Below are 6,000 nucleotides of genomic sequence, written 5' to 3'. Positions count from 1 at the left end.
CCCGCTCCCCCTCCTCCTTTTCCGGCCCCCGCCCGCTCTCGCCGCCCCGCCCTCGCACCCCCTCCCCGGTAACTTTCTAGTACCTTTCCTCACCACTCCGGGCAATCAGTGGTCATTAGAGGAGAGAGTTTTAAGGTTTCATTTGTCTAATAGCAATGTGAGTGGTGATAGCTTCTCGGGGATGCGGCTGGCAGCCTGGGGTGATTTCACTTTCTGTTTTGTGCTCACTTTCTCCGCAGTTGTTGCTTTCCCCGCTTGCTCTCAGTCTCTCACTCTCTCTCTCTCTCTCTCTCTCCCCCTCTCCCTCTCTCTGTGTTGTCTCATCTTGCCTGTGCTGTCTGGGCGGGGGAGCCCTGCCTCCTTTTGCCTTCCTCAGATCAATGCCCTGGCCACTCACTTTCTGATGTTGCACGACGGGAAATGCTTTGAATACTTACGACATGGCCGCTCACATTGATTGCCAAGATTGACAGCAGTAACCATCGCCTTCACTTGTTTCAGGAGGAAAAAAAAAATAATAATGAACCTGATTGTAACCAAATCTCCAGGCAACCCATCCGCAAACTTCTAACGATCGGGATCCTGCACATCCATGGCCCGGAGAAACACCAGCAGACTCTAGTTCATTTATTTTATTTTATTTTACCGAATTACTACCCAATTATTCCTCTTTCTTTCTCCCCTTTTCACCTCCTTCCTTTTTTTTTTTTTTTTTTTTTTTTTTTTTTTTAATGAAAATTACCGAAGCGCGTTGCAAAAAAAAAAAAAAGGAGGCTCTCCCAGTGCTTTGTGCCACACTGGATCCCGAGGAGGTAACCAGGAAAAAAAAGCCCTATTGTGTTGTATACCTGTTGTTTGCTGTGGTGTGTAGTGCTGCGTGGCTTGGTGGCGGTGGTGGTGGTTTAATGGGTTTTCGCTGGATTTATGTCGCTTTGCAGGAGAGAATCCGGTTCCTCCTGCGCTGTCTTTAATGGGTTATTAGTTGCAATTGAGTGAAGCAGCAGCGTCCGGAGGTAGATCTGTTGTTTAGCTTTTAACATTGCTGAATTCGCCCCTTCCCCTCGTCTCCTCCTGCACGATTATTTACTTTATACCACGAGGGTGTTGTTGGGTTTTTTCTGGGTTGTTTGGTTTGGGTCCCGTCCCCGTCCGTCCGTCCCCCCCCCCGTCCCCCCCCCCCCCCCCCCCTTTAGGGAGAAGTAGTTATGGTCTCGTCCCCGTGCGAGTTTCCGGGGCTGTTTGAATCCCGAGGTTTCCGAGACGTTAAGGGACCCCAGTACCTTGAAATCACAACACTTTCTCATCCCTCCCGAGTACAGTTTATTTTAAAATGTAGTGACAGATCAGCGTTGTATTTTAAGATCACCCACGGCAGGCGAACACATGGTGCGGGAAGATATTGTACGTAAGGAACTAACACGAGAGGGAGAAAGAGAGAGAGAAAGAGGAAAAATAAAATCCGAAATCAATCCTTGAGAGCACAGCGCTGCTGTCAGTGCTCCGAAGTGCTCGCGTGGGTTTCCCTTCACGGATAACCCCCAAAGGCACGGGATGGAGAAAGGTGACGGGAGTTTAGTGGTGCTTTTAAATTCTCCGTTAAGTTTGAGGTGGGTAACTGCTTTGAAGTTCGCCACAAATGAGTGCTATCCACGGCGCATGGAATGATACAAAGCTCCCGGAGCGGAGGTGGCAATGCTGGCGTTGGCCACGCCGCGGCACTGTCCCCAGCACTTGCGGCTCTGTGCCGGCGCCTTATCTCTCCAGGCAGAGGGTTTGGATAAAGTTATACTGAAAACTTTAAAATTGATATCGCGCCCTAATTTGTGATACACAAGGAGGGGGGAAGAAAGCAGTCCATCATCAGAGAGCTCTGTTTACACCCGGGGAAGGGGAGATGTGTGCCGCTTTGTGGCAACGTTCGACTGGGGATTTCTTGCTGCCTTAGCTCTTTGCCGGAGGTCATGCAAATCGACCTTAAAAGAATGCATAAGCCATAAATTAAAATAAACCCTTAGCCAGGGGCTGATCCATAAGTAGACAATACCTAACCTGGACAAAACGGCTTCCTTTGCGAGCTGAAAAAAAGAATAGTGCCTAAACTAAATGCAAAGTAAGTTTTCAGGAAGTATTTAATTTACTATTATTATTATTCTTTTAAAATAAAATAGTGGCAGTTGCAACAAGCTAGCGCAGCTGTTTACAGACGGTGCTGTAGGATACGAGTAAGGCAAGGTGTGTCTGGTGGAGAGCTTGCTCTTTTCCTGGCTTTCACTACCTTCGAAGCGGTTTGTTTTTTGATTGGGATTAAGAAGCCTCTTTAACCGTATAATCAATTTAATGTTTTATCTCGGATATTGCTGAAGAGTTTATGAACAAATCTGGGTTGCCTGCAACTGTCACATGCGCGCACACAAGCTGTGTCTGTATATAATAGTCTCGGGGCTTGTTTTTTTTTCCCGCAGTTTTTGACAATTGTTCCATTCATGATCCTGAAAGGAATCATCAGTGGGAGCTAATGAGTGTGCCTCTGCGGCTTGCCCCTGCTCCGGGGAGGAGCGGGCACCGGCGCTGCCGCCGAGCCCGCTCCTGTAATGCATGCACGCGTGTACCGGCGGCGGGGTCGCCCCTGCGTGAGCGCGGCTGTGTGTAGATACGTGAGAGAGAACATATAGGCGTGATGTGAGCAGGTACTTCCACGCGTGCATTAACAACTGAGCTGCCAGAGAGTTGCTCCTCTGCCGAGAGAGCTTCCCAGCTCCCGCTCCGAGTTGTGTTGGAGGGCGTTGAGCAGTTAACCGGCTTTGCAGCAGGGGCTGTGTGCTTGAGCAGAGCAGGGCCTTGAGGTCAATCAGAAGCACTGATCATATCGATTTGATTGCTGTCTTTGCTTTCTGTGGACCGTTTCACGGTGGTGTTTGGTGGTGTGTTTTATCTTTTTTTTTTTTTTTTTTTTTTTTTTTTTTTTTTTCCCTGAAGGACGGGAAGGAGTGAAAGTGGCAATGTGAAAAGACAATTAGTGTTGTGTCTGAGTGGTGGTGGTGGGGCTACAGGGAAAGTCAGCCTGGTGGGAGCCTGGGGACGACAGATTAGTTCTGTCCTAGGGGTGTTTCCCAAAAACACAGACGGTGAAACTTTCTGTGATAAAGTAATATATCTTTGCCTGCTGTTTGCAGATAAGGTATATGTTTATTAAGCTAATTTAAATAGCCTTCGGCGCATGAGCGGCACTTTGTTCCTACTGTTTTCTTCTACCCTCATTTTAACATTTTTGGTATTTCCATCTTCAGCGCTGATCGTGAGGGCAGAAGAAGAGTTTTATCCAGTCGTCACACAGAGTTTGAAGTCCAAAAATTAACGAATTTCCCTTTCTGTAATCGTGTAATGGAGTAATTTTGAAACCTGTTTTGAGGCTTTGACTTGACTTGACTTGTTTTATTGACGTGCTTGTGCCCACTCATTTAATTAAGCCATTATACCATAAAGTAAATAATAAGAATGAATGTGAGATATGTGCATGTAGTCTGCCATTATATACAAATATTTCCCTGGAAGAGACACTTTAAAAACTTTTTTCAGCACACCATGATTCTTTGGCAAGATCTTATTGCAGGTTTTTGTTTTGAGCCAGGATATTTCGTGTGTTTCTGTGCTCACGATGTTATATGCACACAACGCTTGGAATATAATCAGCAAGCGTACCTAGCAGCTCATTCTAGTAAAACTAAGAAATAATTATTTATAGTGAGTACGTTTAAAAGAAAATAATGAGGTCATTTGCAGTATGCTGCAGTTTGAAGTAGCTCGACACCTGGCAGAAACTACATACATGATTTCTTCAGACTCTGCACTATCCGTAACTTTTCCTTATAATACATTCTTGTGTTAAGTGAGAAAGGCTGTTTGTAAAACAATCCCCTGGCTGGTTCCAGTGTTGGGTGAAGCTGATCCTGTAATGGCATTTTGTTTTGAACAGTTGCTGTAGTTGAAGTTCCCTCATAAGGTAAGGTGGCACTGGGTCTGAAAGGAGGTCCAAATGCCACATTTATAATTAGACTGCCAATTCAGCACATTGTATCTATTGCTATACAGGGATATACTGCTGTGTCTGGTCTCTCAATAGACCGTATTCAGAATTAGCCAATTCAACTGCTTAAACTTTGGAGTCAAATTTAGAATAGGCAATGAGAGAAGGAAAGAAAGAAAACAATAATGCTTTCTTTTTTCCTCAGCTAGCTATTAAAAGCCAAAGAATATACGGAAACCAACCCAGGCACTGCACTTGGAATCAATGCACCAAGCGCAGCCTGGCCAGCCTCGCCTGCAAAACCATTTTGAAGCGCGCTTCTCCGGGGGGAGGGGAAGGTGAGCCCCGGGCACGGCTCCGAGCGCCGCTCTCCAGGCCGCTTCCCTGGCCGCCGCCGGGCTCCCGCGGCTGGGGGGCGTGGGGGCCGGGGCCCGGCGGCAGCGGCGGTCCCGTCCCGGCCGGGGCGAGTGCCCCGCTGCCGCCGGCTGGAGCGGCCGAGGCCCCCCGGGCTCGGCCCGGCCCCCGCGGCCACTCGCGCCGCGCCGCCGGCTCCCTGTGCGGGGGCGGGGGAGGGACGCGGGCCGGCCCTCCGCGCCCGCGGAGCCGTGGCGGCCGGCGGCGGGGCTCCCACCCCAGCGGCGGGCGGGGGCAGCCGGAGCCCCGCGGGGAAGGAGCGGCCGGGCGACCCTGCGCCTCACAGGGACGGCGGGCTGCGGGCTCCGGCTGCTGGCGTCTCGCCGCGTTGTCCCCGGATTTACGGTTCCTGGCTCCTTTTCTCCTGTCATACTTCTTGTTTCGCTCACTCAGATTTCTCCGGCCTCCTCCCCTAGAACTTTAATTCATTCAGCGATGAGCATTTAAGAGGCCCTTTGGTCTGCAGTCTCGCATCCTGTGCTAAATGCATTATTTCCTCTCTCTTCCTTGCCGTTCATACTCTGGTGGGAGACTTTGCTGGGCTGCTTCAAGGCTTACTTGGTTCCCTTGGTTCCCTTTTCTGCTAGATCATAGGGTGCAAACCAATGCCATGTGTATAACATGTAACATAAAGGGAGTGAGACAGATGGCTGTCTCTCCCTGCACGTTACGGATTCTCTGCTGAACTTATGTAACTCTGCTTCTTTTTTTCCTTCTTATGTTTGCACACTGGTGAAAGCGAGAAGAGAAGCAAAGCAAGCCCATCAGTTTCCTTCCTAAGGCCACTGGTGCCTGACTTGCAGAAAATAATAACCGATGTCCAAAGTTAGTTGCCTTTACTTGTCAATTTGATTTTGTTCATAAGTGGGAACTGCCAGTGCTTGTTCCCTAGCCAGTGGTTTTTAATATGTGGCCAACAATTGTTCGTGGTCACTTCCAGCTGAACTTCTTTTGCTCAATGGGAAAAAAAATCCCTTTGGACATGTTTTTTGTGTCTTTGACAGTATTTTTAGTCACAAGTACCCATGTATGTCTGCGGTTCTTAGAGGCCTTGGAATATCTTGTGGTAATAAAGGCCAGAGCTTTGCATGATGATAGCAAAAAAAAAAAAAGTATTTTTTTTTTCTCAGTGGGCATTAGAAAATGTCTTTAGTCATCTTATATCTGCTGAACACTGTAGTCACCTTGGGAGATACCACTTCAGGAAGCACACCCGTTAATCTTTTACACTTGGTTTGAGTTCCCCCTTAAAAGTGTATAGATCGCACTTAAAAGGCTTCTGTCAATATATTTATTTATTTCATTAAACAAAAATTACCTAGGAAAGAGAACCTGCAATGCCCTTTTCTTTATACCCTATACAATGGGCTGATGTGTATTTTGTTTTCATAGCATGACTTTAAAGATCAGCAGGCCGGTTTGGCAGAGGTTGTGTGTAATGACTAATGTTTTAGAAGTTACGTAAATAGTGGTGTTTGTGTATATATAAGCTATGTCAACTGAAGTGATACAACGACATATTTGTAAAACATTTCAGTTAATATAGTAAATCACAGAGACAG

At 47.5% G+C, this 6,000-nt stretch overlaps 1 protein-coding gene across 4 annotated transcripts in view; it reads left to right on the top strand.

Annotated features, from left to right (window-relative positions):
* The first annotated feature begins 692 nt into the window (after positions 1-692).
* The window catches only part of SOX6 (SRY-box transcription factor 6), a 372,602-nt gene continuing 367,294 nt past the window's right edge, over positions 693-6,000 (top strand). For 2 of the 4 annotated variants that reach the window (XM_080404703.1, XM_080404708.1), the window contains exon 1: positions 693-812. The gene's annotated coding sequence lies outside the window, so the exon portion shown is untranslated. Of the gene's footprint in view, positions 813-1,690; positions 2,111-6,000 lie in introns of those variants that run through there. The other 2 variants (XM_080404705.1, XM_080404709.1) reach the window with 1 other exon arrangement.

This window comes from Falco punctatus (genome assembly GCF_963210335.1).
Source record: "Falco punctatus genome assembly, chromosome: 10".
Taxonomy (NCBI): Eukaryota; Metazoa; Chordata; class Aves; order Falconiformes; family Falconidae; genus Falco; species Falco punctatus.
The sequence above is the reverse complement of the archived record's forward strand: the minus strand, read 5'-3'. Positions and strand labels throughout refer to the sequence as shown.